A 20,550-nucleotide genomic window follows, 5' to 3' on the forward strand; every position below is an offset into this window, starting at 1 on the left:
AGATTATGCTTAAAAAAAGGGAAGACCAACAGTTATTAGAAGGAATGTCGGATTACCAGAGATTATGAGAACAAAACAAAGAATTCACTACAGACATTGCCAAGGTGACTACCATAATATAAAAACTTGTGGCAAGCTACATCTACCACCTGTACATCAAAAAATAACAAAAAGAAAAACAACAACCACTAATAAAGGTAAATAAGTAAAAGTATTTGATTAAGGTAAATAAGTAATAGTATTTGATTTAAGGTAAATAAGTAAGAGTATTTGATTTAGTACACAGCACAGAAAGCACACTAAGCTACATGAATTTGATTTGCAGGGGGCACATAACAACCACCACCACCACCAGCAGTAGCATTAAAGGACCAGCAAACAAAAGGAAGACTACAACCCAAGAAAAAAAATTTAGATGAACCATTTATATACTAGATGTAATGAAGCATAAAAGTATATTTATACTATTGCGGATTTTTCCAGTACTCATAGATTATGCAAGTTATGTCAATGATTCAAAGCAATGATAGAATATGCTACTATATCAGATTTTTGCCTTATCACCTAGCCAAAACACACGCATTGTGTTGCAGATAAGGCATTTACAAAGTCAGGATAACACTACTTACAACCTCAAAATCCTAGTACAAATTGAACCACAACTAGCAAAAAAGCCTATGAACTAACCATGGTTCAGCACAAAACAGCAAAAAGTAATTACAAGTCATCAGCAAAAAGTAAAATCGACAAAGTACAAAACAGATAAGCATAATATTTAGTACAAAATAGAATCATTGGCAATTGCATCAAAATCTAAACAAGTATATGACTAGTACCAACCATCAGTCCATCACAACACTAGAACAACATATTTACAACCAAATAAGCGTAGTATTCATTACAAAATAGGGTCATTAACCATCGCATCAAAATCTAAACTTCTCCACTGAAATGACTAAATTCATTACATCGACTTGTCTTGGAAATATTTAGCATAGACCTGCAAAAAAAAATTAAATACATTAATTTATAACAAAATTCATATAGATGGTGAAAATAGGTAAATTCTTGTCGTTAACCAAACATCAATACCTTAGAATCATATCGTTTCACTAAATCAATGGCACCATGTTCAATATAAGAATTATGAAAATCATCTCATTCATGTGCTTGATACAAATGTCTGGTATGTCTGATTGAGAAAACTTGTCATTAACCTTGACTAATGGTTCTCAAAGCTCTAGGAATTTCATGATGAAAATGCCAACATCATCTCTGAATGAAAGAAAGTGGGAAATTCTATGAAATGTCTAGTAGAGAAAGCTTGAATACATACAAGAGATGGAGAAGAGAACATACTCGATAGAATGCTACGAGGCAATAGCAAAAATAGTTTGATATCCATGGAATCCCATATCCACTTTTGCAGTCTCTTCCCAAATCTTAACGAAATTAGGAATCTAAACAGAATTTAAAAAAGTAGATACAATCACTAAGATTTTAGATTACCGCACAGATGAACTGAAAATAGTATAAAACAAAGAATAGCTTGAACTCACAAAGATGCCTTTGAATTTCCTATGGTAGCCTGAATACTCGCCAAAATCACACTGACATGAATCTAGAATAACAAATTTTCTATCCTTGAAATGCACTACAACAATGAACCAATGCCCTTCGTAGTGAATAGGGAAATACATCTGCAACAAAATATGCAAAATCAATTACATAAAACATAACAAGTCATAGAAGAACAAGAGACTAAAAGATATAAAGGCAATTCACAAATATCTATAGCTATTACATAAAACAATTCTATAGCTAGAACATATACAAATTTCTATTACATAAGGGGCAAAAATCCCTGAATGAGGAAAGAAACAAAAAACTAAAACACAGAAAATTTAAATTTAGATAATATGTAAGTTATACCAGATTTGAAGAATATAATCTCCTGGCCATTCCTGCACCCTTAAAGCAGTTGACAACATTCTCTTTAAGGTTCCCTTCTTTTTTTCATATGACAAATTATTCATCAAATAATCCTGAAGGTACAAAAAAGGTTGTGAACTAATAAGAATAATTAATAGCCAAATGATCCACACAAAAGAATATAATGCTATAAGGTACTTACACTAACTTTTGTAAAGAAGTAGTGCTTATATGATTCACGATGATGCATAGAATTGAATATCTTCTTGCACAAGGCACTGACTATAAAATACTAAATATTTCTACCAGGTTTAATAGAATCTGCAAAGGAGCTAAAGTTTACTTTGACTCCCTTATAGTCAATTGCTATTTTCCTATATCAAAAGAAACAAACTATAACTACTGACTACAAATAAATGAAAACTATATATAAGATTACACATATAAATTGAAAGAAGGAGAACTTACTGTTCATGTTGACTCTGACCTAGTCTTAAAACAATATTGTACACATCAACATCTTTGATTGATACTATTATCTTTTGACGTGTAATAATATAAGGAGGGCACTTAAATCTGCTAGGAATTTCAATTCTCTTTATAAAGAAAATATAATGACATATACTTTATAAAGAGAATAAAAAGAGAACAATCAGATAAACTAATCTCCTTCTCGTTGAGGTTATTGCACGACTGTTGTGTTGAATATCTATGCTGAGATTGACAAATGTCCATAAGTTCACCTTCATCATTCCGTGGACCTCTGATACAATGGGAAAACAAATGCCCTTCACCTTAAGGAAAATATTCAAAGCTAGTAGAAGGTTGATGCTTCAACATGAAAAATAAAAATTGTTACTAATTAAAATCAGTAAATGATGAGTATACCTAGAGCAAAGAAAGTTACAATTAAAAAACTACAAACAAAACATAGCCAATTGAACATTTACAGGAAAAAGAATACACACATTTGAAGTAGCATTAGCAGGATCCTTGAAGGTTGGAATGTTTGATTCTGAACTCTTAGCGTTCATAGAAGATGTATGAGAAATAGGGGGGCAACATAACTGATTGAACGGCTAAGATTAGAATCTTCTACAAAATTCCCAAGATCATCTTCATGATCAAATATGCGGAATGGAGGTACATATGGGGGGTTAAAATAAGGGCCTTTTTTACTTGAATGTCCTTGAAGTTTAACAAATTCACCTAAGTAAAGAAATATGTATAAAGAAAAAAGAGGACTAAAATGCAGGTAAAAGAAGAAAATGTTAACTTCAAAATAAGCAAGTGAAATACAAATCTAACCCTTATCTCTCAAATCAAAAGCAGTGGCCTTGTTCCGGGAACCAAATTTGGATACATCAATCTCATGTGATGCTACTTCAACCTTATCATTATCATGAAGATTAAAAAAAATAAAAATACACATATAATAGCTAACATGAAAACAACACTTGTGATAGTAATTTTTAGTATCATGAACAATCTCATGAGTTGATACAATAGCTAACCGTATCAGTATCATGAACAACCTCATGTGCTAGTACGTCAACGTTATCAATAACTGAACATTTGCATTAGGAGAATCCTGGGCAACCTCATTTCTCAAAGTAGAAGACGTGTCATTTTTGGCAAATACAGACTTGGACATTTCACAAACTTCATCAAATCCAGCTTATTTGCAACAGGAGTAGCACAACTTTGTTTAATCTTAGCCTTCTTAGAAATTTGACAATAAAAAAGAGGCACCTTATGGTAACAAAAAGAAAAAATAACAGATATACAAATTAGTGTCAAATTTTAGAAAAGAACTTATAATTTTAGTGCACCAATATTTGTTTTTTAGCACAATTATGTTCATCATGCATCATATCAACTTCATCTAATGCTTCTTTAATAGTTTGACACTTTTTGGGAACTTTTGAGACTCCAACAGCTGCCTCTTCAACAATAACTGGATTCTCTTGCCACCAAGCTACAGGGAAAAAAACAATTTGTAAATAAAATTTCACTAAATGAATAGAACCAAAAGGATTATATTGAAATTCACATGGACATATACATTACATAGATATAATGAAGTTCAAAAGGAACCAGCATCACAAACCTTATTGACAAGCTGGCTCAAAGGAGATTTCCTAAGTCTTTGAGAAAGTCGACGTCAAGTTCTAGAAGTAACAGATTATGAAGACTGAGGACTCAAACATTGTCTTTTACTCTTCTTTTTTGGAATAGAAACTTCACCTAAATCTGAATAAGTTATAAAAAAATAAATGATTAGTAAATTGATTTCAAAGAGTTGCAAACAAGAAACAAATGAACTGAAACAAATACTTTTAGATGTAGTGTTATTTGAAAGAATTACGACAGTAGCTTGAGAAGTACCATTATTAGCATCAGACTGAGCATATGTGCCATGAGATAAAAAGCACTTCAGTAGCGGTTGCTTCTCGCTCTTGCACTACATCTTTGTTCAAATTATCATTTGGCAAATTCTTATTTGGCATCATCAATAATATTTGGATGCCAATTACTGAAATTATCAGGAATAGATTCAGAGTTAGAAGGCACATTAACACTAGAATCATAAAGGTACTGGAACATAGCAAAAAATAAGTTGATAAGGACCATGGTCTGGAGGATGAAACTCATGATCACAAAAATCTTGGTACAACCCACAGAAATCATCTTTGACCTACAAACAAAATAAGATATTATATGAAATAAGTACTTAAGAATATATGAAAATATAGGGTTCAAAAAGATAGGAAACAAAAAATAAAATTGCACATTTAATATAATAGATTTGCACATAACAACAATAGCAATTATTAAAAGGGAAACATGCAATTTAATATTTACTATTGTAAACTATTGTAACAGTAAGTGGGACCATGCATGTCAGATTTAGTTTGTTTTTTCCATGTGACGCCCATCAGGGAGCAGTTTTTTTCATGAAGTCTGGTGATTCTGGTTGTATCTACTTATGGGACGATGCAGGCTACCGTGTTGTTGGAGTAGGTGCTATCAAAATTATGATCTATAATGAAGTTGTGTGCTTCGGGGAGTTAGGCATGTGTCAAGGCTAAAAAGGAATCTGATTTTGCTCAAGGAGACTATGTTGATAGAAGAGAAAGGTGGTCAGTTACAAGTGGAGTCATGGAGTCTGAAGTTGTAGGAATAGCAGAGTTCCTTGAAGGCGGTGAGTCTGAGTAAAACTCATCAGGAAGCTCTCGTTGAGCGGCAAAAGCGACAACTCAAGTCCGATATACATGGAGGTTCGCGCATGACGGCTTCAAGGTGGTAAATTATTCGCCAAGGTGGAGTTTGTTGGATATATGTCGAATAATTGTACGGAGTTAGTTACATATAGGACTTAGAGTTGTATTAGTGGTATATGGCGGAATCCTAGTAGGACTCTAGTGGAATCCTAGTAGGATTGCTGTAACCAGGCCTCCTCATAAATATAAGAGAAGGGCCGCTGTTTGTAACTATAACGGCATAGCGACAGGTTCACAGGGGGCAGCAAGTCTGCAGGAACCCCAGGAAGCGGCCGGTGTTGCAAGTTGGAGAGGAGCGTCCGTAGTCATACCCTGGGATGTAGACTTCGGCTGAACCTCGTTAACAAATATCGTGCCTCTGGTGTCGTCTGTGATCATGTGAATCATCTCGGTAGATCCATCCGTTACTTCCGCTTGTGGCTTAATTTTCTAACAGTTTGCACGATTTCCAACTTCTTAGACATGGAAATGTACATATATTCTTGGAGTTGAGGCACAAGAGCAACGCATAGTAGCAGTATGATGCTTGGGCTTACATGATGACGACTTTATGAAACCGAAAACTTTCAGATGGTTGGTGAATAGTATACATGCTGTGAGTTATGGTCATGTGTACACAATGCACAGATCCCTATTTAACCATAGAGTGTAAACAACACCCTGTGCATGTCCATTGTATCGAGCAGGCCAACAACCAGTCCCATCGCTTTTGCACAGAGCAGGAGTAAAAAATATAGGCATGTGAGAATGGTGAGTGTCACGAGTAATTTAGCTACCAATGTCCAATGGGATTGGGAGGCACTGAGAATACACACTGATGCTAGAGAGATGATAGCAGCAATCCTGCCTGAGAGCCGCTGCAACCAACAAACAATTTTGGGGATGCTGACGCAATTATGGCCTCAGTGACAGGTAATTTCGTAGATGAATCATTTTAACATTGCAAATTCCTCTTAGGTGGGAAACATCTGCAATATTAGATCTGTGTTGGTGCTGCTGCTGCTCCTTTTTGAGTAATTTTGCGCACCAGGAATGCTGCTTGCTGTGGCGGGCCTTCTATGGGAGGTGTCTCAAGGGACCCACAGGGTGTTGTGGCGGGGCTGCCTGTCCATGGTGACACCGCTGCTGCCACACATTGTTCCTGGCCTGTGCTGACTCCGCCACCGGCGGGCTCGGGGAAGGCTGCTAACCGCCACAGGGATGTCTGCTCTTCGTCAATGAGTGCGTTCGTGGCTGCCTCTTCGGCTCTGGAGCATGCGCCGGCACATATGGCTGAACAAGATGCGCAGAGCTTGATGGCTGCGACTCCCTTGGCGGTTGGTGTGGCTATGGTGGCGCATGAGGGCCGTGTGGTTGGCCCTGCTATGCGGTCAGGCAAAGAAGTTGCTGCATCCGGCGCGATCACGGCTTCCATGCCCGGCGCGGTGTTTGTTGGGCTGCCAGAGTCTCCTTCTGCTTCGCTAATGGTCACTCCAACGGTGAATTCGACTCTGCGGTCTTCTGCATGGCCGGTTGCCAAGAACAAACACATTCTGGATGATGGCTCTTGGCCAGCCCTACCTCTTTCTTCTTCATCTACAGGTGCTGCGATGAATAACAACAGCTGTGGTTGGGTTCCTTCTTCGCCCATGCTTGTGACTAGGGCACTTGCACACTCTCTGGTGGACACGGGTGATGTGGACAAGGGTCTCACCGTCTCTCAGTCAACCAAGGTGGCACCTGTGCTGGCCCAGAATGGTCCACGCTGAAGCATCCGCTTCAACGCGGTCTCCTCTCCAGACGATATCGCAGTAGCGGATGAAGATTCGATGATCAAGGCTATGAAGCGAGCTGCTGCTCGTAATCTAGACTCTCCGGTGTGGACTGTGTTGGCGACAGACCTGGCCAAGTCACCATGCTCTCCTATTACCACTTTAGGTACACTACAATCTACTTCAGACTTCTCTATAGCTTCTTTATCTAAGGATAAATTTACTTCCATTTTGGGTAAATTAGGTGTTTCTTTGGGTCATAGTAGCAATGAAATAAATCTTTCTATCAATACTTTGAAAAATGTAAAAGTAGATAGAATGAAGGTGGCTAAAAATGCCAAAGCATCAAATAAATTGCCTTATAATGGTCCCACAAAGGAGGTTAATATCTTTGACATAAGCGATGATGAGGACACCAAACCTGATGGTGCTTTACTCGCTCACTTGGTTAAGGACGTGTCGGAAGTTGACTGGGATGAGGCGGAGCTTGGCACAAAAATCTTTGACCTTATGGCTACTGCTAGAAAATCTAAATCATCTTTTAAAATAAAAGGGCGAAAAGCCACAACCTGCGACAATAAAACTAATAAAATTGTTTCCCAATGAAAGATATCTTCTGGAATAGCAGAGGTCTCTCCGACTTAGCTAAATATCGGTACATTGCTGATGCTATTAAGGAACATAATTTGGATTTTGTGGGCTTATTAGAGACTAGGAAGAGTGATTTGTCGAGAACGAATCATGCTCGCCTTTCAGTGGCTCTGATTTTGTTTGGATTGCCTTCCTCCTCATGGCAGGTCTGGAGGAATACTCCTTGGAACCAAAGCATTCACTATAGATTTGTCCCTGATTGCGGAAGGGGAGTTTTTTTTTTGTCAAATTCCATCTAAGCAACATGTTAGACAAATTTAAATGGATCCTAATGGCGGTCTACGGACCGGCACAAGATGATTTCAAATCTACTTTCCTAGCCGAGCTAGTGCGGGCCTGCCAACTTTTTTATGTCAACATATTGAGGAATAGTATCAAGAAAAACAATAATAGATATAATGACCGTTAGCCTTTTCTGTTCAATGCTATCATTGATAGCTTTGACCTTAGAGAAATTGCTTTAACAGGTCGATAATTTACTTGGGCAAATTCCCTTCCCAATCCCACATATGAAAAGTTAGGCAGAGCACTTATGACTATGGATTGGAAGTCCAAGTATCCGTTGGTATCTGTACACGCCCTGGATAGAGTTGTTTCGGACCACATACCCCTATTGCTTGATTCTATAACGACGGCTTTCCCAGGGAACCGGAAACAGTTCAAGGTAGAATTTAGCTGGTTCACTCGGGATGATTTTCATGACCGAGTGGTGAAAATCTGGAATAAACTGGTAAAAGGCCGTAACCATACCCAATGTTGGAATAACAAGATGAGCACATTGTGCAGACATCTCCGAGGTTGGGCGACCCACTCCAGTGGTACTTACAAAAAAGAAAAATGCAACCTTCAATTCACCATAGTTGAATTTGACATTGCCGCCGTGGTACGCGACCTGACCGACGTTGAGAGAGAGAGAGAGCAGTTGGCTCAATCTAGAGATCGGCTGGCCAGACTTCTTCGTGAAGAAGAACTCAAGTTATATCAGTGTGCAAAGGTGATGAATGTCTTACTTGGTGATAATGACACAAAGTACTTCCAGTTGGTTGCCAACGGAAAACATAGGAAGAAGCATATCTTTTGCCTAGATCAAGAGGAAGGTAAAATCGAAGGTGATACCGCCCTAAAGGCTTATATCACTAATTATTATAAGTCCTTGTTTGGCCCACCTGAGGACAATTCTTTCTTTCTCGATGAGTCTAGGACGGAAGATGTTTCTCAGGTCTCGGAGGCGGAGAATGAATTCCTTATGGCACCTTTTTCGGAGAAGTGAAGTGCGGGATGCCGTTTTTGAAATAAAACACAATAAAGCTCCCGACCCAGATGGGTTTCGACAGAATTTACCAAGATTTTTGGGATGTCATCAAATTTGACTTGATGAGTTTATTCCAAGAATTGTATGTGGGTGAACTGCCGTTATTTAGCCTCAATTTTGGAGTGATAACTCTGCTCCCGAAAATCAATGAGGCATAACGGATCCAACAATATAAACCTATTTGTTTGCTGAATGTTAGCTTCAAGATTTGCACAAAGGTGACCACAAATCAGATTAATTATGTTGCGGACCATGTAGTTAGTCCAACTCAAACTGCGTTCATGCAAGGACGAAATATCCTTGAGGGAGTCTGCATCTTACATGAAACAATTCATGAATTATACAGAGAGAAATTGAGTGGGGTTATTTTTAAAGTAGACTTTGAGAAAGCCTACGACAAGGTCAAATGGCCCTTCCTACTACAGACTCTTTGGATGAAAGGCTTCTCGCCCAAGTGGATCTCTTGGATTGAGACTTTTGTTTCGGGAGGTAGTGTAGCAATCAAAGTTAATGATGACATCGGACCACACTTTCAAACGGAAAAAGGGAATCTGACAGGATGACCCTCTTTCCCCGGTGTTGTTCAACATTGTAGGTGACATGCTAGCTGTTCTTACCAAAAGGGCCAAAGCTGACGGATACATAAGTGGAGTGGTACCTCATCTTTTGGATGATGGTATATCTATTCTACAATATGCTGATGACACGATACTCTTTATGGATCATGACCTTGAGAAAGCTCGTAATATGAAGCTACTGCTTTGTGCTTTTGAGCAACTCTCGGGTCTTAAGATCAATTTTCATAAGAGTGAGCTGTTTTGCTTTGGCGAGGCTCAAGCCATGACCGAGCAATACATCGAGCTTTTCGGATGCGACACTGGCGAATTCTCTTTGCGGTATCTTGGTATTCCTATTCATTATAGGAAACTGAGAAATGCGGACTAGAAAGGGGTCGAGGAGCGTCTGGAAAAGAGACTCAGTAGTTGGAAAGGAAAGCATCTTTCAACTAGCAGCCGACTGACATTAATAAATTCAGTGCTTAGTAGCCTGCCCATGTACATGATGTCCTTCTTTGCTATACTGAGGGGGGTCCTTAAAAAGCTTGATTATTTTCGGTCCAGGTCCTACTGGCAAAATGATGATCAAAAGAAAAAATACCGTCTTGTTAAATGGAACATCCTGTGCCGACCCAGAGATCAAGGGGGTCTTGGAATTTAGGATCTTGATTCCAAAAACATTGCCTTGCTAAGAAAATGGCTGTTTAAGTTGCTCACGACTGATGGAATGTGGCAACAACTGATACGCAATAAGTACTTGGGCTCAAAGCCCCTTTCGCAAGTTCAATGGAAAGCTGGAGACTCACATTTTTGGGCCAGCCTTATGAAGGTAAAGCGTGACTTTCTCCAGTTTGGAACCTTCACAATCAAGGATGGTACCCAGATCAGGTTTTGGGAAGACCATTGGTTTGGTAATTCAACTCTGCGAGAACAATATCCTTGTCTCTACAACATAGTTAGGGGCAAACAGGGTACTGTAGTAGAAGTCCTCCGAACCTTCCCTCCGAATGTTTCTTTCTGAAGGGACCTTATAGGTTAGTGGCGCGGAACGCTTTACTTCTTCGAATCGTTAATATTTTGCTCACTCAGGAGCAAGATGAATTTCACTGGAATTTTACCTAGAATGGGCAGTTCCAGGTGAAGTCCCACTATCCGGCCTTAGTTCATTGTGATGTTTCCAATGTAAACAAACACCTTTGGAAATTAAAGGTGCCACTCAAAATCAAGATATTCCTTTGGTACTTACCCCAAGGTGTAGTACTGACGAAAGATAATTTGGCTAAGCGTAATTGGCAAGGCAATAAGTGGTTTCAGGTCTTTTCAGATCTCGTAGCGTATCTGACATGTTTGGTACTTGGCTATGGGGCATTAGGAAAGATTTGAAACCATAAGTCCTGCTGGGGGTGGCTGCTAGTTGTTGGTCGCTATGGTTATGTAGGAATGATATGGTTTTTGATAAGAGAAATATTTCTTCTCCTTTGCATGTTATTTACCTATGTACTCACTGACTCCGTACCTGGGCCATTTTACAGAGGCCGGATTCTCGGGGTATGGTTGCATAGGCGTGTCAGCATTTGGAGCAGGTGGTCAGGGAGTTTTGTACCCAAGAAAATGAGTGGCGGTCTAGTTGGCGAATCGGCACGCTTCAGCAACTCCTGTTTCAACCGATGTCATTTTTTTTATGGTGTTTTCTTTCTCTTGTTTTGGCTGTGTGCATCTTAGATATACAGAGACCGAGAGTGTTCTCAGCCTGATTGTACCAACTCAATGTAATTAAGTGAGTTCAATAAAACCTTACTTTATTGAAAAAGGAATGCTGCTTGCTTGAGCGTAAATTGCCACACATCCTAACCAGCTCCAATACTTTGCTTGTAATTGTGTTGATACTTGGTCTAGATTCGAGCAAGGGGCTTGGATAATGTCGTGGACAGCTACTGAGATCTTCAAGGCTATTGGTCTAGATGTCTATCAGGCTTAGCTTAGTGTTAAAGAGAGTTTAGTTAATTGGTTGGTTCTCAGACTTGGCAGTCTTCTGTTTAGCTGGCTATTCTGCGTCAGTTTTTCCCTTTATCTAATTTGAGTTCCATTGTGTTATGCTAAATCCATCAATCACTTGGTAACCTGATGAAGTTCACAAGCCCGGGACGTAATATCTCCGGATTTTAAAAAAGAATCCCCGTACGTAGGTTTATGTAAAGACCGATGTTGTTCTTTTACTATATATTACAAGGTAGAAACATTCACGGGCACCCCACCATAGATACACATGATTTGTAGAGGACATTGACACGATTGCCACCTCATGGATCGCATACATTTGCTTTCCTAGTCAGACCACTTGGTTGTACATACCCGCATTTCAACCCATGTGGATGAGTAGCCTCGTACTCCAGCAATTCGAACTCACCAAGAAGTCGTCCCCGACATGAGCCGAAGCTAGATAAAAGGATATATGTCCTAGGGCCTAGTTTTATTCTAGTGTCCCAAAGGACTCTCACACGGTTGTGGTGGATAAGGCGTGCCAAAGAATTATTATTCACTTTACCCACAAATCTAGCTAGAACCGCGCATTCTTGGCCATTGGTCCATCTGAATCCGATCATCCTGCTTCTAGAAAATATACCATGTGAGAGCACAACTGATGGTTTGTGAATCATTTGCATGTTATATGCTGTGATATAATGTAGGTACACATCACCACCTCCATGGCCACCATGACAAATATGAAGCACAACTGTTTCCCTGCTGCAGGTTAGGAAGAATCCTGCAAAACAAATTGATGATCAGAGTGGAAAATGCCATGGCCATTCTCCTAGATCTGTAAGAGATCAAGTAGGAAATGGAGGCAACGGGAGTTTAGTGCAGGATCAGTGGATTCTCTTTGAGCAAAAAAGAACACTCAAATTGTAATCTTTTCCTTCTAAGGAGCATTATATTCCTGTAGTTGAGGCACATGAGCAACGGTAGCAGTCTGCCACTTGGCCTTAACAGCGATTTTACTCCAAGGCCAAAAAATTTTAGATAGTTGGTGAAAAGTATATGGTCTAGTGTAGACACAGATCCCTATTTAACCATAGATTGCAAACAACACCATGTGATGAGCACGACCATTCTATTGACCAGGCCAACAACTAGCATCTCTTTTGCACAGAGCACGAGCAAAAATAGAGAGGGAGGTTAGAGTGGCGAGTGCGGTGAGTAATTCAGAGCGATGTCCAATGGGAATGTGAGGCAACTAGAATTCGCATCGAAGCCATCCATCAGTAGTGAGGGTGTTGGCGCTATTATGGCAGGAATAAATCTATGGTATGTCATCGAATAACTGCTTAATCTACGATATGATAGTTAGGACTAACAACTTCATACATGGATCATATTAATAGTGTGAATTTCTCTTCTATTTTACATTAAATAAAGAGGTCAAAATATGCGCTTCACATTGAGGCACATATGTGATGACGATGACAATGACGAGGTGGTGGAGGAATTGATTCTTTATGGTGAAAGTGACAGTCTCTTGCTAAAGCCTGCTTCATCAATATTGCTTGGGCTTGATGTTTCATCATCCTCCACATCCACCCACTTTCTTATGCTTATGAGTGCCTTTTCTCTCTCTATTTTGAACTCTTCTCCTTAATTTTTTCCTTAAGCTTTGATGGATATATGTCGAATAATTGTATAGAGTTAGTTATGTATAGGACATGAGTTGTATTAGCTGTATATGGTAGAATCCTAGTAGGACTCATGTATCCAGGCATCCTCATAAATATAAGAGGAGGTCCGCTCTTTGTAATCATGATGGTATAGCGATAGGTTCACATGGGGGCAGCGTTTCTGTTGGAACTCTAAGAAGCGACCGGTGTTGCTAGTTGGGGAGGAGCGCCCATAATCATTCCCTGGGAATGTAAGCTTTGGCCGAACCTCATTAATAAACATCGTACCTCTAGTGTCATCTGTGATCGTGTACATCATCTCGATAGATCCATCCGTTGCTTCCACTAATGGCTAGTAACCTAACAAGCTTGTCATTTTTCGTCTTCTTGGCAAGATACGGGCAATACACAATGTAATGCTCTCTTTGTTTACAAACAATACACTTGTTGTTTCTTTGTTCTCTCCTTATGTGTGTGAAGGAGACATATTTAATTGTGATCGAGATTCCTCTAGAGATAATCTTCTTCAAATCTATCTAATTTGTTGATGATCTCAAAGACTTTTAGATCAACTTCATCTTCACTTGAATCATCATCATCTTCTTCTTCCTTTTCATTTGAAGATGATCTTGACTCTTCTATCTTGTTCATATTCATCTTTTGTTGCTTGAAAGAGACTGACTCTTGTTGCTTGATGAAAAAGTGTCGACGATTGGTGAACTATCGATCTTATAGATTTGTAGAATAAAGAGAGGATGCTTCGAGTGGATGAATCACAGGAACACACATAGGGGTTTTTATATAGGTTCAGATCTCCCTTAAGATAATAACCTTACGTCATGTTTATTTTCTATTGATTTGAGCCTATTACAAGGAGATGTATGGCTAGCCTAGATGGATCTAAACATAGTCGGTGACTTTCTTGCTCGGCTTGCAATAGCTTGTATCTCTTTCTATCGCTTGTCCTCTACAGGGTCCTGAGCTCTATATATATATGGGGGCATTGTACGTCCTCTAGAGTCTTCCTTCTATTCTTAGAGATAAACCCTGTTGATAAGATACCTTGGGCTCCTACGGGCGGTTTTCTTTCATTCAGGAATCCCTTTTTTGGAGATAAAGATACATTTCGAGAATTACAGGAAACCCTAGGATATCCGGATATAGTTGTTATCCAGTAGTCATCGTCAAGCCCCCCATCAGTACATGAAATAAGGCTTCGATAGATCAAGTATTTGGCCATCAAAGATAAGCATTTTGTCTGACCACTTCATCAAGTAAGACTCGGTTTCCCGATTAGGATGATACATCTAACCGGATTCTATTGAGATCTCGGTTCATCTACTCAGGGTTATGAATGCCTCCAAGTCCCCAAGTTAGTTCCCAAGAAAGTATTCCATCCGAGTGGGATTTTTTATTAGCCAAAAAATATCTTCCCTCCCCCATGGGAGGACAAGAATGAGAAGTATTGATACGGGTTAGGTTCAAAAGTTGGACCATCGCAACAGAGATTTCGGGTAGTGGCGAGAATCTTTTCCCTGCCAGAATATCATGATTATAGCAGCGACACAAGGTGCCGAGCTCCTCGGGTTACGGCGCCAACTGTCCTACATGCGCCAGATATTAAATACGACATGACGATAAAGCAGGAGATCATGACCTCGAGTCATGCCATGATGTTAGTCAAAGAGCCGTTTTTAAGAGCTCCTGATCTGTATAAAGGCAGAGGAAGAGCCCACTTCAACGTTCACCTTACAATCATCATTTGCTTTTAGTCATCCTCTTCGTGCTTCTTGCGCCTTTGCCTCCAAAACCTTCATTCTCCAATCCCTCCACCGCCATGGGAAAGAAGAAGATCGAGAAAGAGAGGTCCTCCACTGACGAGATGACAAGCATGATCCCGTCGTGGCAAGAGTCCAACGTTACAGAGGAGGTCCTAGAGAAGGTGGAGATCAATGAGGTGATTCCTCATCGGGCCCTGATCCCCTGCACGTCGACGGCAAGGCAACGATCCCAAGCCTGGATATGGATGGTACGGTGATCTTTCTTGATTTCTTCAGCTACGACTTCTGCTTGCCCCCTTCCAATTTTCATCTTGAGGTGCTTTGTTTCAATGGCCTGGGGTCCCTACATCCTGTTTGTTTTGTATTGATTTGAGCCTGTTACAAGAAGGTGTGTGGTTAGCCTAGATAGATCTAAATCTAGTTGGAGACTTCCTTGCTCAGCTTGCTTTGCTTGCAATAGCTTGTATCTCTATCTATCATTTGTCCTCCGCAAGAGCCCCAGGCTCCTATATATGTGGGGGCATCGTACGTCATCTAGAGTCTTCCTTACATCCTTAGAGATAAACTTCCCTGTTTACAAGATAACCTGGGCTCCTACGAGCTGTTTTCTTTCATCCAGGGATCCCCTTCTCGGAGATAAAGATACATTCTGAGAATTACGGAAAACCCTAGGATACCCAGATATGGTAGTTGGGTCAAGAATATCCCTCATTCATTTAAAACTCTAGTGCAGATAGATTCCTGAGAACCCTTGTGGGGGTCATCTCGCTTAAATATTCACGGTTGTAAAGGATGGTGATGATCTTGCCATATTTTTGACCTGAGTAGAACTTGAAGCATCTTTCTCACCACATCTTAATATTCTATTTGTGTCAAGCATATATGAAGGGATCGGTAATGTCCTAAGAAAGGAGGAGGGTGAATTAGGACACTTAGAATCTATTCGGCTCTAAAAACTACACAAGATAAACATATATCAATTTCTATCTAAATGTGATCTAAATTTATCTAGTGTGTCTACTCTACTGATCAAAGTACTTGCAACCTATCTAAGAAGGTAAATTGCAAAAATATAAATACGAAAACATAAATAAGATAGAAAGAGCAAACTCGACATAAGGATGTTTATCCTGTGGTATCGATGGCATGAATACCACCCCTAGTCCACGTTTGAGCTCCACAAAGGATATGCTCCCGGTTGGCACCCGGTAACGGCTCTTGAGCCACCAAGTCACAAAAATAAGACCTCAACTCAGATGAGCCATCAAGGCAAGGTCTCACCACTAACCTCTCTTCCAGTTCCTTACCGTCGTGATCACTTCGGAGTTTGAACCACCAAGACAAGGGTCTCCGCATCCATATACACACTTCTCGTCACCGCTCCACACCAAATCAGAGGGTCAACAAGTTTACCGGTGAGTCACCAAGACTCCGAGATACCAGCGTACTAGGAGGTCCAAGTTTGGATCACTCCTTGATCCAATCTCTAGACAACAATCACCTAGCATAATCCACTATTGCAGTGCATAATATATTACAAAAGAGTGAAGCCATGATACCGCACAAACACAAGGAGTTAGAGATACGGACAGAGTGTACTCACAAAAACTCCCACTCCGACGGACATAGATGTTTTCAAGTGGTACACCATTAGACCTGAACAACTGTGCCAACATATGGACTCTTGGATCATCCTTTGTGCATATGATCTTCACCATACTAAGGTGTTTGCAAGCAAACATCCTCCCTTTGTTTCTATACCTCTTCCCAATGCCTTTTGGATGTCAAAGCTCTTTTTGAAAGACAAAAAAATCAACTTCATTAACCCTCAGCTAAAATTGACATACTAACACATAAGCATTGAGATCCACTATGTACATGTACATACCATTTTAAGTTGAAGAAAAAGCTTCTCCAAATTAGGTGAATGCTGAAGTAAGCTAATTAATATGTCGAAGTCAGCACCTGTACTGATACACCACTCACCAAGGGCCAAAGTCTTCAAGTTGCTAAAAGTTGGACAACTCATCGATTCACTCCTCAGAACAATCTTCATATTTTAAATGGGAGTGGGTAGTTTAAAAACATATTGAAAAAATGAATAATAATAACAACACAAATGCAAGGGTATTAGCCCCTTCATGACTATCACTGTGTAAATGAATTTGTGTGTGGAAACTGTCCTGAGACTGGAATTAAGATTATAAGGTCATTCAAGTGGCATCAACCCAATATCAGCAAACCATATTAATCTTACAATTTTGAATTTTAATGTATACATAAAATGAGGATACCAGGATAAAGAGGCATTAAACAACATATTTCTTTCTGCTTGTAATCCCTAGCTATATTAATATATGCTCAGGATTGTATGCTGCACATCAAGGAAACAAAACTGTACAGATTGAATAGAAATATTTCAGCCATGAAACAAAGGACTGTACCTCTCCTGAATGACCTAATAGCTCCAGATTTTGAGCATTCGAAAGGCTACAAATAACATTTTGGCCAGATAATTTCTCGTAGTCATTGATCACATACTTTGCACTGCAACCATGATATTAACTGTCCTTACTGCAATCACGGCCAGCATCACGGTTTCCAAACTGCTTATCTTCATAGCCATTTGCAATCTCCTATACTCATAGGTGTCAGTATCACTATTGATGTCACTTCCATAATCATATTTGTCCTTGATGTTATCAGAATAGCCATCATAATAATCATCTGAAGAGCCATCATCACTGTCATCAGAAGTAGGAGCATATTTACCAATACGCTGAGCGTGCCTACTGTTGTTGTCATCATCTTCATCACTGGTTTGAGCAAATTCATCCTCCTCATGGTCCATTTTGAATTCACGACTCAATAAAGAGTCATCAAGCATGAAATTGCCTGTGATCAGCGACCCAAAGTTCATAAACAGAGGAACCCAGTTCTCTGGTGCAATGCGTCGCAGAGACACGAGGTTTGGAGCATCAACTGAGGGCTTCACAGTGAACTTGCACTTGACCATACTCAAACTCATCAGAGATGCAGATATAATCTCACTGCCCCCTACGAAGCAGCTCTTCAGCTCTAATTCTTCCAAAGAAGGGCACCGAGGAGAAAGCTGCCTGATGATCTTATCACCCAGCTCAGCATACGAAAGTTTCAAGATTTGAGGTGGCAAGAGATGAAGTCCATGTGATCCAATATCGCATACACGTGGATATCGCCGCTGAGCTGAATAACCCGAGCCTTCTGTTTGATAGCATTACGGATCCACATCTTAACATCGTCATCATCAAGATCCTCATCGTCCTTACCAGGCGAGCGCAGCCGGAGCGTGTCCACCGGCGTAACAATCTCCCGGGCTAGCAGCAGCCGGTACACGAACTTGGCGAGGTCCTCGGGGGCGTCGCTGTACCGCCCTACGCGGATGTCGATGCAGGGCGCGGATGCCCAGAGGCTGCGCCACCGCCGGGAGAGCACGCACGTGCGCACCACCTCCCATGCCTTCATGAACCGACATGATGTGGTGCAGGAGCGCGTCGGGCAGCGCGCTCAGGCGGTCCGCTGCGGTGCTCACTCCTCCTCCCCTGCGCCTGGGGAGGCGTTCCCCTGACCGGTTGACCGACACCCTCCGATTGGTGACGTTCGGGAGCATTCCGTCGAACGGGTGGACTGCGCGGCCGCGACGGCCAGGAACACCGGCCCAACATCAGAGCTTTGCGGCGAATTGTTGCAAGAAAGGTCCAGCGTGAAAAGGGAAGGGATCACTTACGGTGAGATCGGCTGCGACGGCGGTGGGTTCTTGATCCGTCAACGCAGCGGCGGCGGCGGCGGCGGCGGCGGGCGACCACGTTAGGGGTAGGGCGGCTGATCATTTGGGTTCTCCGAGGGGAATGGGATCTTTTACTTCACCCACTGGGAAATGGTAGCGATGCTTCAACGTAGGGTCATTAAAAAAGGCACAGCTTTGTAATCATCCAGGTACCAAACTACGCGATGGAAGTTGTAACCTTTTTAGCATGCAGGTCTCACATGAACTAGCAATGAACATTATGCTGCTCACTCTTTCTCTGCAGCGGCAAACTACAAATGGTGAATTCAATTATGTCCTCATTGCCAACTTACTATATGTGCACCCACATACTCCCAAAGACAGTGATCAAACAAATTGAAAAATATATAATACACTATTTATGGAGAGGAGCAGACCTTAATGCAAAGAAGCCACAAATGGCTGCATGGCACAAAGTGACTCGACCTAAGAAAGAAGGTGAGTTGGGTGTGATCAACCTCAGAGTGCAGAATGAAGCTCTTCTTCTTAACTTGCATAAATTCTTTAACAAAGCAGACCTTCCATGGGTCTTTAACAAAGCAGACCTTCCATGGGTCAGACTAATCTAGCAAAGGTATTATCCTTTTGATCAACTACCAGGAATGAGAAAGGTTGGATCCTTCTGGTGGAGAGACATATTTGAGCTCTTGGATACTTTCAAAGGCATTGCCTCAGCTCAAGTGGGAAATGGTAGCACTATTCTATTTTGGCAGGACCTTTGGGGAGGAAGAGTTTGTAGGGTGCACTTCTCAGAGCTCTTTTCTTTCTCTACAAACATAAACATCACCCTGAAGTCTCTTCTGAATCTAGAGGAGCTACATCAGCACTTCCACCTGCCACTTTCAGTCCAAGCTTTTGAGCAATTTCAAATATTCCATGACCTTGGTTATAGATTCAGATGAAGACATGTGGGCATATATCTAGGGTAACAACCATTACTCTTCAGTCAAAGCTTATGAAGTGCTCATTGGTCACGTTCAAGTGCATCCAATATTTCATTGGCTCTGGCAATCCTCGAGTCAATTAAAATACAAAATCTTTTTCTGGCTCCTACTAAAAGACAGAAAGACAGGCTGAGCACAAGAGGGCTTCTGCACAGGAAGAACATGGATCTACCCTTGCATACTTGTGACCTGTGCATTCTACAAAAAGAAGAAACAATGAAATATCTCTTCCTTCATTGCAATTTTGCCAGAGCTGGTTAGGCCTCCATCGGGTTGCAGACTTCTAGAAGAGTACAACCATTGCAATCTTTCAAATATATGAGATGCAAACTAGAAGTACCTTTCTTCATGGAGATTATCATCCTAATGTCTCGGAGCATATGGAACGAGAAATGATTGGATTTTTAATGACATAGACCTGACAGTTTAAGCTTACAGATCAAAGTACACTCATGAATTCGCCATGGTTATCCATAGAGCGAAAAGAGTTATTTCCCTCAGATTGAAGAATGGCTAACGGCGATCACTTAAAGTTTTGGTTTATAGTTACCCTCCTTTCTAACCCTCTGTTTTCTCTGTACTCTTTTTTACCTTAATATAGATTAACCAGTAGGGGCAGCCCTTCCTGTTCCATTAAAAAAACTAGCAATGAACATTCCATAATGGCAACCTATATTTCTCTTTATATGAAAGATTGGTTAATAAGTTTTACTTTTTATGTCAAGCAAATTCTGCAATATTTAAAACATTTTGCCATTATAGTGCTGAAGTAACAAATATGCTTGCCTTGATGCTGTATCAGGCAAAAAAACTTTTGGCCAAAGCCAAACAAAAAATGTCCATACAAAATAATAGAAAA

General features: G+C 40.5%; 1 pseudogene; it reads right to left on the reverse strand.

Annotated features, from left to right (window-relative positions):
• Window positions 1-14,103: 14,103 nt before the first annotated feature.
• Window positions 14,104-19,199, reverse strand: LOC133896451 (putative F-box/LRR-repeat protein At5g41840; annotated as a pseudogene).
• Window positions 19,200-20,550: the final 1,351 nt, after the last annotated feature.

Source organism: Phragmites australis, chromosome 16 (assembly GCF_958298935.1).
Source record: "Phragmites australis chromosome 16, lpPhrAust1.1, whole genome shotgun sequence".
Classification (NCBI taxonomy): domain Eukaryota; kingdom Viridiplantae; phylum Streptophyta; class Magnoliopsida; order Poales; family Poaceae; genus Phragmites; species Phragmites australis.